Source organism: Ursus americanus, chromosome 12 (genome assembly GCF_024610735.1).
Source record: "Ursus americanus isolate L20-20 chromosome 12, mUrsAme1.1.p, whole genome shotgun sequence".
In the NCBI taxonomy this organism is placed as follows: Eukaryota; Metazoa; Chordata; class Mammalia; order Carnivora; family Ursidae; genus Ursus; species Ursus americanus.
In genome coordinates, this window is record NC_142138.1 from 27535144 (window position 1) to 27551786 (window position 16643).

Consider the following 16643-nt stretch of genomic DNA (forward strand, 5'->3'; position numbering starts at 1 on the left):
TAATTTGGGGGGAACCTCTATATTGTTTTCCATAGTGGCTATGCCAATTTACATTTGCACTGACAGTGAATGAGGGCTCTCTTTTCTCTACATCATCACTGATACTTGTTGTCTCTTGTCTTTTTGATGATAGCCATTATAACAGATGTGAGACGATATCTCATTGTGGTTTTCATTTGCATTTCCCTGATGATTAATGTTGAGCACCATTTCATGTATCTATTGCTCATTTATATTTTATTTGGGAAAATGTCTATTTATTGCCTCTGCCCATTTTTAAATTAGATTACCTGTGTTTTCCCTGTGGAGTTGTAAGAGTTTGTTATATTTTTTTGAATGTTAACCTATTATCTAATATATAGCATGTAAATACACTCTCCCGTTCTATACGTTGCTTTTTATTTTGTTAATTGTGTCTTCTGCTGTGCAGAAGTTTTATAGTTTGATGTAATCCCACATGTTGAGTTTGCTTTTGTGGCTTGGGTTTTGGTGTCATAACTAAATTTTGCAAGACTTCATTCTTGAGACTTTTCCCTATGTTTTTTCCTAAGAATTTTATGGTTTCAGATCTTACATTTAATTTTTTAACTCATTTAATATTCATTGTTGTGAGTGGTAAAATGTAAGGCCTAATTTCATTATTCTGCATCTGGTTATCCAGTTTTCCCAGCACAATTTATTGAAGAGACTATCCTTTACTTATTGAGTGTTCTTGGCTCTTTTGTCAAATATTAGGTGACCATATATGCATGAATTTATAATGGGCTCTCAGTTCTGTTCCTTTGATTTATGTGTTTGTTTTTTATTCCAGTACCATACTGTTTTGATTACTAGAGCTTTACAATATATTCTGAAGTCAAGAATTGTGATAACTCCAACTTTGTTCCTTTTTCTCAGGATCACTTTGGTCATTCAGGGTCTTTTGTGGTTTCATATAAATTTTAAAACTATTTTCTTTTTAATTTCTGTGAAAAATGCCATTGGGACTTTGAAAGGGTTTGCACTGGATCTATAGATGGCTTTGGTAGTGTGGACATTTTAACAATATTAATTTTCTAATACATAAACACAAGATATCTTTTCATTCATATTCACATTTTTAATTTCATATATATATATATATATATATATATATATATATATATCTGTGTACAGATCTTTCACCTCCTTGTTTAAACTTATTCCTAAGTATTTTTATTTTTTATGCTATTGTAAGGAGGATTGACTTTTTATTTCGTTTTGTAGATAGTTTGTTTTAGGTGTATAGAAACAACCGATTTTTGCATGTTGTTTTGTATACTGCAACTTTTACTGGATTTTTTATTAATTCCAATCCTGCAACTTTTACTGAATTTGTTTATTAATTCTAATTTTGGGGTGCATTCCTTAGGATTTTCTAAATATAAGGTCATGTCATCAAAAACAGAGCCAATTTTCTGATTTAGGTGTCTTTTATCTCTTTTTCTTGCCTAATTACTTTGGCTAGAACTTGTAGTATTATGATGAAGAATCGGTACCCTTGTCTTGTTCCTGATGTTAAAGGAAAAGATTTCAACTTTTCATCTTTTAGTTTGAGATTAGCTGTAGCTTTGTCATATACAGCCTAATTTATTCTTATGACATATGTCTCCTCTACACTCAATTTCTTGAGAGTTTTTATTTTGAAAGGATATTGAATTTCATTAAATTCCTTTTATTGGAAGGATCATATGATTTCTATCTTTCACTTTATTAATTGGTTTGTCACACTTATTGATATGTGTATGTTGAACTATTCTTGCATCCCAAAATCACACTGAATCATGATGTATGATCCTTTCAATATGATGTTGAATTTAGTTTACTAAGATTTTTTAAAAATATATACATCTATATTTATAAGGGATATTTTCTTTTCTTATAGTGTTCTTATCTGACTTTGGTATCAGGGTAATGCTGGCCTCTCAGATGAATTTCTTTTCTCTCAAAGTTTTAAAAGAATTTGGGAAGAACTGACATTAATCCTCCTTTAAATGTTTGGTGGAATTCACCAGCAAAACCATCTAGTGCTGGACTTTGTTAGAAATTCTTTGATTACTAATTTAATCTTTTTATTTTTTATTTGTCCATTTATATTTTCTATTTCCTCATGATCAATTTTGGTAGGTTTATGTTTTTAGGAATATAGCCAATCCTCCTAAGTTATCCAATTTGTTGACATGCAATTTTTGATAGTGGTTTCTTATGGTCCTTTGTATTTCTATGGCATCATTTGTAAGGTCTCTTCTTTCATTTATAATTTTATCTATTTGAATCTTCCCTCTTTTTTTTCTCGGTTTGTCTAGATAAATGCTTGTCAGATTTGATTATCATTTCCAAAACCAGTTCTTAGTTTTATTAATCTTTTATATTATTTTTCTGATCTCTGTTTCATGTATTTTACCTCATGTAATAGGGTAATAGCAGTCCTGCAACTTTGTTCTCCTTCAATACTGAGTTGCCTAACATGTTTATTTTGTCTGTCTATATAAATTTTAGAAGGAGTTTTTAAAAAAATCCATGAATTAACTTGCTGGAATTTTTATTGGGATTGCTTTTCATCTGTAAATTCAAGTTGGGAAGAATGGACATTTTTATAATGTTGAGTCTTTCTATTCAAGAACAGGAAATGTCTCTCCATTTATTTAGTTCTTCTATCAGAGTTTTGTATTTTTTTCTCATATAGATCTTGTCAATATTTAGATTTATACCAAAATATTTCTTTTTTGGGAGTACCAATGTAAATGATATTGTGTCTTTAATTTCACAATCCACTTATTAATTATTGATATAAAGAAAATCAATTAACTTTTAGATATTAACCCTATATCCTGTACCCTTAGTATAATTGCTTATTATTCCAGTTTTTTAAATCATTATTTTTATAATTTTGGATTTTTTACATAGATGATCATGTCACCTTCAAACAAGACAGTCTTATCACATCCTTTTCAATCTAGATACTTCTTTTTTCCTTTCCTTTCTTTTCTCTTTCTTTCATCTTTCTTTTTCATCTTATTTCAATAACTTTATAAGTCTGATTATCAGCCACTGTAGCAATAATTGGTTCACATGCTACAGAAAGCATAACAATATGGCTTGCATTATAGTTATATTATTCTTTAGTTTCAGTTCCAAAACCCAATTTTGATATTAAGTATATAATTTTCCCAACTCTTCTGGATTCATTTCTGATAAAATTTTTGTAGGTTTACATAATGAAGCGATTATTGCTCCCCAAATCCTCTCACCTTTTTGTTGGCCATAACTTTACACTGTACAAATCCATTTGGTTTCTTGGTTTTCAGCATGGACTTGGCCATAATTATCTAACAATAAAATAACACTAGCACTTCTAATTGGCCTTCCATCATTGTCTTGAAATGAGGTACATACACACGTCTTTCAACTTTTTTCCCCATAATGTAACTCATTCAATATAAAGCTTCCTTTGTGAAGAGCCATAATTCCAGTGAGATGAGATTCCACCAGTCAGTTTCATAGGCTTTCTACTATTTCTGTCATGAGGTAACTACGCGTGATGCAACAAAACACATGTTGCTTTACCTAGACCTACTGCAGTTCCTGGATTGGTGAAAATTCTCACCAAGAAATGTTGTTTTGTTCATTGTATGAATCTGCTTTTGATAACTAAAGGTATGCAGGATTTATGAAAAATTGACTAAAATTTTATGTCCCCCAACACTCAAAGAGTTGTATTAACCATAGTTAGTGAATTTTAAATCTAATTATGACCCTGTATTGGTTTATTATGATCTTTCATCAATAACTATAGCCTAGTTAATTTTTATCCGTATTTCTATATCAATTCTTATGGCAGGGCACCATTCATTGGGATGTGCACATGACATGGGTAAGGGCAATTTAATTATTGGTTTTTAAATTTAGAAATAATAAAATTATATCCATGTGCTTTTATGAGTGTAGCAATTTGAGTAAAGAAATCATTATTATGTTATGGTTAACAACTCTTATCCTTTAAAAAAACTATCTCATTTAATATCATTTAATGAGCCACTAAATATATTCAAGGGCTCATTAGAATCATTTAAATGCTCTAGAAACCATAAATGTGAAGTGTACCCATCTGAAGATGGCTCAACACAGTTCATAAGGCATAGCATATGTCATGAGCTGTTACTCAGCTGCATGTTTTACTCACGAGGAAAATCAAGACTTACCTTTTTCTTTCCATTGAGCTCTAAAGGTTGCAACAAGTTCTCTGTGAAATGTCCTTAAGGGGAAATATTTCTATACTCACTCTTTGTGGTATAGAATAAAGTTGAATACACTAGCTATGAAAAATACTAGAGAAAGCTTTCTTACTCAGTTATTTTCCCTAATTTCTTTTCCTTAGGTCATATAATAGTGATAATTTTAAGTGTGAATAAAATTCTTACGATTTTTTTTTTTTAAATCTCAGATACATCACTGTGGCCTGAGTTAACGCATTCCCCTAGAAGTATAGCATCAGATTGTGTGTGAAATCTTTGCTTTCTTGGCTGAGATCAGTCAGGGACAGTCATTTTCCCAATTTGAGCCTGGAGGTATTTCTAACAAAGAGATACATGTTTGTTGTTCTCTAGAAGAAGAGGGAATGAATTTGCTTCAAGAGGAGAATATTACTGTTGTCAATTTAGAAAGCTCAAAATGTATGTGCCAAAAAAAAACCCTATAAAATGCCATATGCGTTCACCCCTAAAATTATGATAATAAAAATGCTAATAATGTGTTTATTCCACATAATTCAGATGCCTCAATTTCCCTGTATGCAAGAAATGAGTGGGCAAATTTATCTCATCTCTTGGCCAGGGGCATTGTGAGGAATTAATTTTACAATTATTTTTTTCTCTTTAGATGAAAGTTGCTAGGACTATAGTAATAAAAATTATAAGACTGTCTTTATATTTCAGACAGGGAGCATTTTGGAAATTTGTACTCCTTGAGTTTCAAAATGATTATTTATGTCAAAACTTTGTTCCAGTTGCCTTTGATAAGCATCATAAATACAATGAATTACTTGTGCTTTCTTTTTAAAACTGACTTTGAATCTTTTAATACAAGTTTCTTAGTCACAATAGACTTGTTTCTACTTGCAGTGCATATAGTAATCTTGACTGCAGCTTCCTGCAGGGTCTAGGATATCCTGCCGAGCTTCACATGACCAACATTACAACAGTACTGCTTGCAACCCACTGCTTGTTTACTTCATATTCTCAACTCAAGATTATTCATCTCTTTTTCCCCAGATGTTAGTTGTCATTTAGCTCCTGTGACTTTTTAAAATCTTCTAAACAAGGTCATTTTAGATTTTCTGGTCAAGATAGTAGCCAGACAGTGCTTTCTCCAGACTTCCATTGAAAACACAGAAAGAGAAGGAAGGTTATTAGTCGCAATGTCAACTCAGAAAATTGATTAAAAATTTGTCAGAACTTAAGAGGATTTCTAATAACTGAAAAAATTCTGGTATGGAATATCAGGACAATGCAAGAAATCAGTAAATCAGATCTTACACTCAATGTGTTTCTCTGCATCAGAGGTATGGATTATTTGCTGACCTGGAGGAAGATAGCCATGCCTCATACTACATCAGATCTGCTTTATGAGGCAGGCACGCAATAAGAACTTCATTTTCCTATTCTCCCCATTGGTATTTCTTTTTGTCTGCATCACTTATCAAATAAATTTCTCAGCAGTGTTACTGGAAGGAGGAGTGGGAAAGCAGTAGAGCGCTACATCCTGGGATGTGGAATCATGATAGAGAATGGATAGAACAGAGCCCTCTGGGGGTGCAGTTTTATTGGATTGTTTTCAGGCAAGAAAAGAATTACAGACTGCTTCAAATTGTCTGGAAAAAATGCCCTCCTCACAAACTGAAGTTCAGGAATGGTGAACAGGCAATCTCTCCTCAATCCAGCACAGCCATACTACACGAATGACTGATAGATACTGCAAATGCGGGTTGGGCAACAAACAAACAAAGTATTAGTGATATAAGCAATACTTTTAACAACCACTAGACCGATGCTTCTCAGCATGTGCTCCGGGTACCACCTGCACTAGCCTTACTTTGGAAGCTTATTAAAAGTATAAATTCCCCAGCCTCCTTTTTTCCTCCACATTTCTGAGCTTTGTTGTGATAACACCCCCACAAATTTAGTGTTTAGTGCTCAGAATTGCTGGAGTTTGATCTACATGTTTGCTTGTTCTTGGATATTGCCTGAAGGAACAGCTACTCCCTGGCACATGTTGTTCTCCTGGCAGAGGTCAGCATCAAGTGATGGATTGGACCCACAGAATTACATTTGAAATGCACTTTTGGATGTTGCATGTGTTACTCAGACTTACATTCTATTGTCCAAAGCATGTTGGAATATACTACAAACCATATAGTAATGTGCATATTTCTTTTCAAGGAAGGGAGAGACAGTTGTGAAGAATACTATAATCTTTCATAACCTCAGAAAATATATCTTTCAGTAGGGTAAGTGGGGCCTATGAATTACATTTTAAGAGTCTGTCAATGTTGTACCAATATATATTCAACTTGAGAACCACCAAGCCATGTGAATAATGATAAACTTTGTGTTCTTTCTTATATGGTCAAGTGGGGATTACGCTAAATATGCGAAGGAAAGTAATTTGGTAAACATTACTGAAGGTACATTTTTAGAATCACCTCCTTTGTGTTTTGATAACATTAGAGTCTGTTTAAGGTTGGATAATTGGTTAAATAAAGAGACAACATACTCAAATTAATGGCGATCAGATTATGAAATAAGTAGAGGTAAAATGAGACTTGAAGAGATATATATTCAATATCAAACATTTAATCTGAATTAGAAACGTTAATGACCATAATTGGCAATGCATAGTACTAAATCTACAAAATGGAGAATAATCTTGAGAAACCAGCCTTAAATATAGAAGAATGTATAAACGTAACATTGATGCAGAAGTTGATAAATATGTAAACTAGATAATACAAACTTAATATTCAGATTACTGATGTCACAGTAATCGTAAGAAAAAGACAACAGAACATTCTGTGTAGAAAAAATATGAGTTTGCACATTGAAAGAGCACTGGTAATATCAAATTGTTAAAATGTATATATGGGGGGCGCCTGGGTAGCTCAGTCTTTAAGCGTCTGCCTTCAGCTCAGGGCGTGATCCCGGAGTCCTGGGATCGAGCCCCACATCAGGCTCCTGCACTGGGAGCCTGCTTCTTCCTCTCCCACTCCCCCTGCCTGTGTTCCCTCTCTCACTGGCTGTCTCTCTCTCTGTGTCAAATAAATAAATAAAATCTTTAAAAAAATAAATAATAAAAAAATAAAATGTATATGCATAAATTATTATGAATTGATATAAGATTTACATATTACATATAAAATATATAAAACTTCTGAATTTTAAGAAAACACTTTTCAAATGTCCAGGAAAAAAAAAAAAGGGTTACTTTAAACATGTCTCTGTGTGGCATCAGACATCCGCCAAACAGCACTGAGCCAATGAAGCACCATCTGCAGATATTTGAAGGTTAATGTTATAAACTCAAATTTCTATATCTAGACAATTCATCATGCTCATCTGAAGGCAATAAAATAACAATCCCATATTTTCAAAGTTCAGAAAGTCTATATTTTTCTCCTGATGTATCCCAAATATGAGAGTTTTTAAAATATGCCAGAAATAACTCCTTTAGAAAGTTATATAATGAAGTGATAGTTACCTAGATCTAAAAATAACAAAATATAGTAATACAAATATTACATACATACCTATGATAAATTTTAATTTGTAAATTAGGCATATTAACAGATTTATAGCAATAAATGATAAAAAAGAACAATTATGACAACATACCATAATAAAAGTTATATGAATATGGGCTCTGTTTCAAATATCTTATTGTTCTGTACTTTTCTTGTGATGTGAGATGATAAAATGCCTATGTGATGACAGGAAGTGAGGAGAATGACAAAAGCATTGTGATGTAGTCTTATTGGCTTCATGGTGATAAGTCAGAAGGAGGACCATCTGCTTCTGGACTGCTGTTGAACTCAGATAACTGAAAGCATGGGAAGCAAACCCACAAATAAGGCGGGACTACTGTATTGGCTTTAGTTAAATATCAGTATGGGCTCACTAATTAGCAAATCTTGAATTTTGAAATTTGCAGGTTCACCAACCTATAAAAATAGACTTCTGGTAAAGATGAGAATAATTTTGATGCTTGTAAAAATTATGAGGTTAACTATCAATGGGTAAATGTTCTAGCCCTCATTTGAAAAATTAATTAGTTGTATGTAATACTTCCTTTACCCTCTCAACAGATGAAGTCACTCATGAATGAATGGTAATACTAGGATTAGTTAAGAGTTTGCTATCTCTAAAAAACTCTGATTTTGTGTTTAAGCAGTGACATTCAAGTTAGACCTGCTACTAATAATGGTGTTTGAATCACACCCGTTCATTGATAATTAAGGTGATATTAGGTCCTGACTTGAATGGTGGTCCAGGTTTAATTCTGTTATCTGAGAATAAGTATTGATCGTACCCCCACTAACATGCCAAAGGGTCTAATTTTGGTAAATTAAATGACTAGCCTATTGCATTGACAAAGAAATATTTCATAAAATATAAATTCCCTCAAAAATATATAACTGAATACTTATTTACTACCATGCCCTTGACTTTACCTCAGGTGGACAAAGTCATTGAATATGAATAGATTCTTTGCAGTTTTGGGGAGAAAAAGCTATTGTATTTACCACCTATTTGAAAGTTCTGTATTTTATTTACAAAGACCTTTTCAATATATTCTTCCTAGAGTTCAGAGATAAGAAAAAAAAATTATGTCTCCCTTTGTAAATTAAAATACTATGTTTGATTTATAATTTAGTGTCTGCAGTTCATTCTGTTTCTCTTCTCGCCTTCACTTCCAGGAAATATTGAATCAGGTTTTGCTCTGAAATATAAGACCTTCCCTCAGCGTCAGTTTTCTAGGGAAATTGTTTCCTAATATTTTTTGTTTTGTGATTTGTTTATATTTTTACATCTTTATATTTTTACCTTTAAATATAAAAGCTACCTTAATTCCTTGGAAATAGGCAGAATTTGTGTGTATGTAAAATAAACAATAGTATTTTAAGTTGCTTAAGGCATTTTAATATTAAGCTATAGTAAGTCATAACTTCTCTATTGAAATTGTGCACACATTATTGCTTAGTTACTTCAAAGTGCTTTCTGTTTTTTTACTGACATCTTCATTGTTTTTATTTTTCTTTTTAAACACTACAAATACAGGGGGGTCAGGGGATGGGTTAGCCCAGTGATGGGTATTAAGGAGAACACGTATTGCATGGGGCACTGGGTGTTATATGCAAACAATGAATCATGGAACACTACATCAAAAACTAAGGATGCACTGTATGGTAACTAACATAACATAATAAAAATAAATAAATAAACACTGCAAGTACAACTCCCATTTTGGAGCAGCTGTATATTGAGCCACAGTAATGCTCCCTTATAAAATAAACCATATTTCTCATCAATTGAAAGAGATATTACTGAAAAGGAAATTAAATAAATGATTTTTAAAGGCAATAATCTATTTTTAATCAAATATACCCCCAAAAAACTTCAAAGCCCTAAAATAGTTGAATAATAAAATTATAATTGTTGGTTAAAAACAACAGTTCTTTTTAAAAAGAAATGCAATCATTATATTAACTGATTGTGGGAATCATTAAATCATGCTTTTCTGACTTTGTGTGACTTTTTCTCTATTTCCAACATTTCCCTTTTTATTTTTTTTAAGATTTTACTTATTTATTTGAGAGAGAGAGCGAGCACAAGAGTGGGGTGAGGGGCAGAAGGAGAATCAGACTCCCTGCTGAGCAGGAAGCCTGATGCTGGGCTAAATCCCAGGACTCTGGGATCATGACCTGAGCCAAAGGCAGACACTTAACTGACTGAGCCCATATATGAAAATGGCACCCCTCAACATTTCCCTTTTTAATGAAATGACTCAAGAAAGTTTTCCAAATCTCAGGTAGTACCAGACAGGTTTTTACTCTTAAATGCTCATGGTGGCTTACTCTCAGGATGCCCACCTTTTGTTGCTACCACATATCCCCATTGAAACAGTGGGTATTCAACCATATTCCGTGGCTCAGGCATCTAGTTACATAGTTGCTTTTTCCTTAGGTTTGGACAATTTGACCTGTATTTGCCATGGTAAAATAATTACGTGAAGTTTTCAAACAAATTTCCAACTGAAAATGTCCACAAAACACAAATGGGTTTTTATACTGTTTATATCAAATGTTCAAGGAAATTCGAAGACGTAGGTGTAGATTAATTCACTAATGGGTTCAGAAATTCCATATAAAGAAAGTTCTGCATTCTGAGAGAGATAATCTACATAAGAAACATAGTTTAAATTGCCAAGGCTCTAGATATAATATTTACATTTAATGTTTCAGTAGACATATATGGTAAAGACAAAATAAAATAACTCAAAAAAAAAATAAAGCCAATTTTTTGGATTATCACTCAATCAACCAAACAATCAGAATGGGAGGTATTTCAAAAACTCATGTGATTATTTCAGAAGTATTTCAGGTATACTATTTTGTCATCTACTAATCCAATCCAAATCATCACCCTTAACCCAATGTCCTCAATCTTCTTTCCTTGTGCCTTTGCCTCTCTGTTCATCTATTAAGTATTGTAGTCCCTAGCCTAGATTTGTTTTTTTTCTGTATATATAATATGTTTGAGTAAATGAATCCAGTTTTATATCTTTAATTACCTTCCACATCCCAATAATCTCCAAAAACACTTCCAACCTTAATCTATTCCTTAAATTCTAGGCAGATATATTTAACTGTCTTCTTGATTTTATCTCTATCTATCTATCCGTCATTGGTCTATCATCTGTCTGTCTTTCAATAATTGATCTGTATATCTACATCATCTATCTAACAGATATTTTAAAATTAACGCAGAATTCTCAATTTCCTCACTCTACCCAAAGTTATTCTTCCCCACAGGCTTCCATCCATATCTCAATAAATTACCCACTTGTTTAGGCAAAAAGCAAAACAAAAAACCTCTAGGTAATCATTGATTTCTCTTTAATTCAGCCATCATATCTAATCCATTGGCTAATTCATTATATCTAACTCCAAAACTTACCTTAATTGATCAACTTCTTTCCATTTCCAGGTTTATTGCATGATCACAAGTCATTAGTCTCTCTTACATAGACCTCTATAATACTCACCTAAGTGAGTGATCTCTATAATACTCACTCACTGTGTCTAGTTTTGCCAATCTTAAATCTATTCTCCATCAACAATCAGACTTATTTTAATGAAAATGAATCACAAAATTTCCTTTTTATCCCACTTATAATATGCCTCCTGCCTCTTATATTATGGTCTTTGTCTTGTGCCATTTCCCAGACTATTACACTTCATACATATTGCCTAACTTTTGGATCCTTCGTCATTACGAATTCATCTAGATGTTGAGTTGTTACTCTGAATGCTTTCCATTAGGTTGATAGTGTTCACAACCTTGTGTTATTCAGTCCTCTCTCTTCTCAAATATTACTTCAGTAAAACTTTCACACACTACCAAGTCTGAAGTATGTGCTTAGTTATGTGCTATCACATCACCTAGCTTTATGATTTTATAGCACATGCCACTATTTTTATTTTCTTATTGTCTGTATCCCCATACTAAAATATAATTTCCATAAAAGCAAGTTTTTTTCTTATTACTAAATCCTCAATGTCTAGAAGAATGCCTAGCACATAGTAAAAATTTGATAATTATGGATTGAATGAATGGGTGAATAAATGAGTGGGTAGGAGTTATTTAGCTACTTCTGTGCTTTGACTTTATTGTTTACTTCTCTTGGGATGAAGTATCTCTAACCCTAATTCCTGTCCCCTCATATAATCAATCATCCTCTTCCTCCTCCAATTTGGATATTTCAAAGACCATTGTAGTTATTTTATAATATGAACAATATTCCTTGAAAACTTGGAGACACCGTACATATCTATAAAATATTTTATTTAATTATTATTACATTGTGAACTCAAAACACCAAGCATAACTCAAATATCACAAGAGAGTAATTCCTTAGCTATCTTTAATTATCTTTATATGATATGTGGTACTAAGCTCATAAGATATATAGAAATATTTTATAATCATATTCCTAAAGTTTTTTAGACTTGTGAAATTATAATGCTTTAAATATTTTTTCTACATTCATTGTGTTTTTTAAGAAATATGACAAATATTCCCAAAATTATTAGTTTTTTGAAGGAATAACTTTGAATATCTTGAACGTTTTAGTGAAAGAATAAAATTCACCTTGGTTTGTAGTGTCCATGAGGTTTGAAAGATGAGTCAACCTCAAAAATAAAAATACCTAGTTATTTTGACAGCAAAAAGGAGTTTATACAGGAATAGTGAAAGAATTGCAATTCAGGAAATGTAAACTATGGCAAACTATAGGAAAGAGCAGAGAACAAAGCAGAGGAACATTCTTTTACTTAAAAAAAAAAAAAGTGGATTTGGGAGCAGTTATTTTGAACCAAAGTTCAGTCCAGTACAGGAAGCTGGGAGTTTGAAGTTTAGCAACTCCTTATTGACTGGGAGGTTGCAGCTTCTCATTGCCTGGGCTGTTGCTGGGTAAGGAAAAAATCTTCCTCCTTCTGGGGTAATAAAGTAGACCACTTCCTGCCAGAAATGTAAACTAAGTTGCAACAAGTGTGACGTGTACTTCTCCTTCAGGGCTTCCTGACTCCATCTTAAAGGAAGTTTCCTTTTATTAATTTTCATAGATACTTATCACCATCCTCCGTTTTTTGGATTATTACCAATTGGAGACAAAGACAAAAAATCAAGTTTTATTACTTATCTTTGTAACAATTTCTTCATTCGACAAATGAAAAGATCAAATACCATGTTAGGAAGGTTATGAATGAATACAATTTATTGGTATTGGTTATTTATCAGAAAGAGAATAACCTTTAGTGAAGTATGTGGGTTCTATAACCAGCTGTTCTGAGTTTAAATCTGGATCTACCATTTTCTAACTTGATTTCAGGAAAACTAACTTCTATAAGGGATCAGTTTCCCTATGAGTAAAATGGAAATATTATCAATTGCCTCTTGAGATTGCTGTGAGAATTAAATGACTTACTTCATGCATATCACTTAGAGACTAGCAAGATAAAAAGAAACAAACATCATCCCTGCTCTTAGTTTAGTTGTATAAATGGACATTGATTTTTTTTAAAGAGGATTTGAAATGGTCATTAAAAATTGACCAGGTACAGAAGCTATATTGAAGAGGCAGTGATTAGTGTCTAAGCAACCAAGAAAGTAATTTTTCCAAATTCTAATATAGCAGAACTAAAAACTATCTCTTTTGAAATTCAAAACAGATAATTCAGGACAAATAATATATATATTATTAATATATTGGGATAATAAACTTTTCAAAGTAGTTATCCAATTGTATTGGATATATATTAAATATATATATATATTACTTATCATCAATATATATATATTGAAATAAACAGGTAACTGATGGACCTCAACTGAATAATTTAGATATATAAGATGTCTTCCCTATCTTAGATTGAGACTGTTATCTGAAGAAACACTCTTGCTTAAGACCACCTCTCCACCTCTGCCTTGTTCAGAAGCATAACAGTGTACTGTGCTATTGACTTTAGATATGATCCAGCATATAGCAAAAAATCATTCATATGACCTATCCTTTCAGTTTCCCTACTGCTCACTGTGCTCTCACTCTCTCATTCCTGCTCTATGCTCTTTCACTATCTTGTCAAATTCAGCATTGCAGCAGGTGGACAAAGGCAAAGTTGAAGGCTCTCTAGGTTAGTATCAGGCATCTAAAGCTGAGACATATTTAGTAGTTCTTCAAAGAGACAGGCACAGAGAGTAGATATTCACATGGAGACCTTAGTATTCTTTTCAGGGGGTCACCAAATGTTATAATACCACCAACTTTAGAGTAAGAAGAGAGAGGGAGAGAGAGAGAGAGAAATATATATAATGCAAAAGACATTTCAACAGCTCCTTGTAGAATATCCATGTTGAAGGGAGACAGACATTTTTCATCTCAGCAGTATTTTAAAATCTACTATGGAACTTGTAACAAATACACATTCAAAGCTCTGCTTGACTATTATAATTCAGTATATCTGGAATGGCTTGGGCTTCTGTATTTTTAGAGAATTCAATAAGTTTAGAAAATCCCTGATTTAAGAAGTAGGACTATGAAAATTCAGCTGGATAGAGATTTGGTAAGAATCAAAATAATTCTGAGAAAACTTTAAAAAACACAAAAGGCAGAGAAATAAAGAAGAATGAAGATCTTTGAAAGAGGTCTTTAGATTAGATTATTAGAGGAGTACTATATAGTTTGCAAAACATTATTTACATTAAAAAAAAGAAATTCCAGTAACTTAGAGGTTTATATTAATACAAGAAAAATGCAAAAGATACATTTTCTAGGACAAAGCTTATGCTGTAATAGAATGAACAGGTTAATATTTTATGATGTCCCATTAAGTCAAATATTTAAGCAGCATGACAGAATGTTAGCATTGTGTCTCTTAGTATTTATCAAAGAAAGACAAAGTTTATACAATATAAAAAAAGAGCCAGAAACCTGAGTTCAAACACTGCGTTTGATTCTAACATCCTGTATGATTACAAATGAGTCATTTTAAAAAATAACGATCCGTCACTTAACTTTTACTTGAGTTCCTTGGTACCACTTATTCAGGAAGGCTTTCTCTATACCACAATCATGCCAGGTATCAAAATACTCTTATAATCACCTTACTTATAAGCTTACTTACAAGTCTGTAAAATTATGAATGGCAAGCATGGCAAAAAAACATTTGGTATCAGTAGAGAAACATTAGATGTAGATACACAGCTTTAATAGAACATTAACTGAGAGGGGGAGGATAGCACATCAAGTGTTACTGGGCACAGAGAACGGAATAACTACCTCCTACAAGGGTCATGATAAACATTTCATGAATATTTCCTAAAGGAGGTGGTACTTGAGCCATTGGGGTTACTAGAGACTAAGATATTCTTGGAATTATCAGATATATCAAATAGAAGAATTTGGGGCCATTTGGATGTGTATTATTATGTTTATCTGGGAGCTTGCTGTGTGAAATAGAGTGGTGAAAATTAAGATCAAATAATCACAGGTTTGGAGTGGTACCTCTTTTGAATTTATATTTAAAGTAATAGGAAGTTACTGAAAATCTTTAAGCAGTCAGGTACTATGAATATATACCTGTATTATGGAAATTAGAGAGGTGGATATGAAGTGGGATATACTGGTGATAGAGATCCAACCAAAGTAGTCACAAGCGGTTGCTGTGGTGGTGTTAAGAATGAGTCCTAACAATCGAATTACCCTGTTTTCCATTTTACTCTCCCTTACTAAATATTAGGAGAATGAACTGTCTCCATTCTTAATGATTTATGATTCCAGGTAATAAGCATAATTATCTTTCTAATTTGGTTAAACCTATAATATCTATAATGGATGTAGTCTCTGGCTCTCAAATCCATATGCCTAGAAAATGTTAAGATCATAAACTTGACTTATATTTCAGAGGTGTCGAACTCCATAGCAATAAAATAAAAGATGTAAAGGAAGCTCTCTGTAGATCAAAAATATTTTATTCAGTGGTTCCTAAGTACTCCAGTGTCTCAGTAATGTGATGAAAATGACGATTTAGGAAGTGGGAAAGAATAGTCTCATGTAAAACATAACATTAAATAAAGAGTTATTAAATGAATAAATTGACATATATGAAGTTACTGAATTCAAGATGTTAGCACTTTGGAAATATATTTAATTCTGTTTACGCAGTATTAAAACTTGGAAAGGTCGGGGCGCCTGGGTGGCACAGCGGTTAAGCGTCTGCCTTCGGCTCAGGGCGTGATCCTGGCGTTCTGGGATCAAGTCCCACATCAGGCTCCTCCGCTATGAGTCTGCTTCTTCCTCTCCCACTCCCCCTGCTTGTGTTCCCTCTCTCGCTGGCTGTCTCTATCTCTGTCGAATAAATAAATAAAATATTTAAAAAAGAAAAAAAAACTTGGAAAGTTCATGTAGTTTGCTGTACATAAATGGTTTAAAACAGTGCCAAAAACATAGATATCCCTCATTTAAAGTAAACACTCTGATGATGGTGATGGGAATTATAAAAAATGAACAAGATGAGTGCCCACCTTAGTTTTACTATGCCAAAGCTTCTTTAACACATGTGTATAAATTTACAACGTAACACCATTGTTGGACTGATAAATATCTGGTTATGTGGCCTCACCCTCCCAAGGAGGCTAAGGTAGAAGCAAAATCATGAATGAGTCACATGTTCTGAATTACTAAGAGGTAGAAAATACCCAGAAACAGTTCTATTAAATTCCTGTTCCTTGATTATTTCAAACAGAACTGGGATTAATAATCATAAATCCCCAAGCCATTAGGAACTGTGGTAGCTA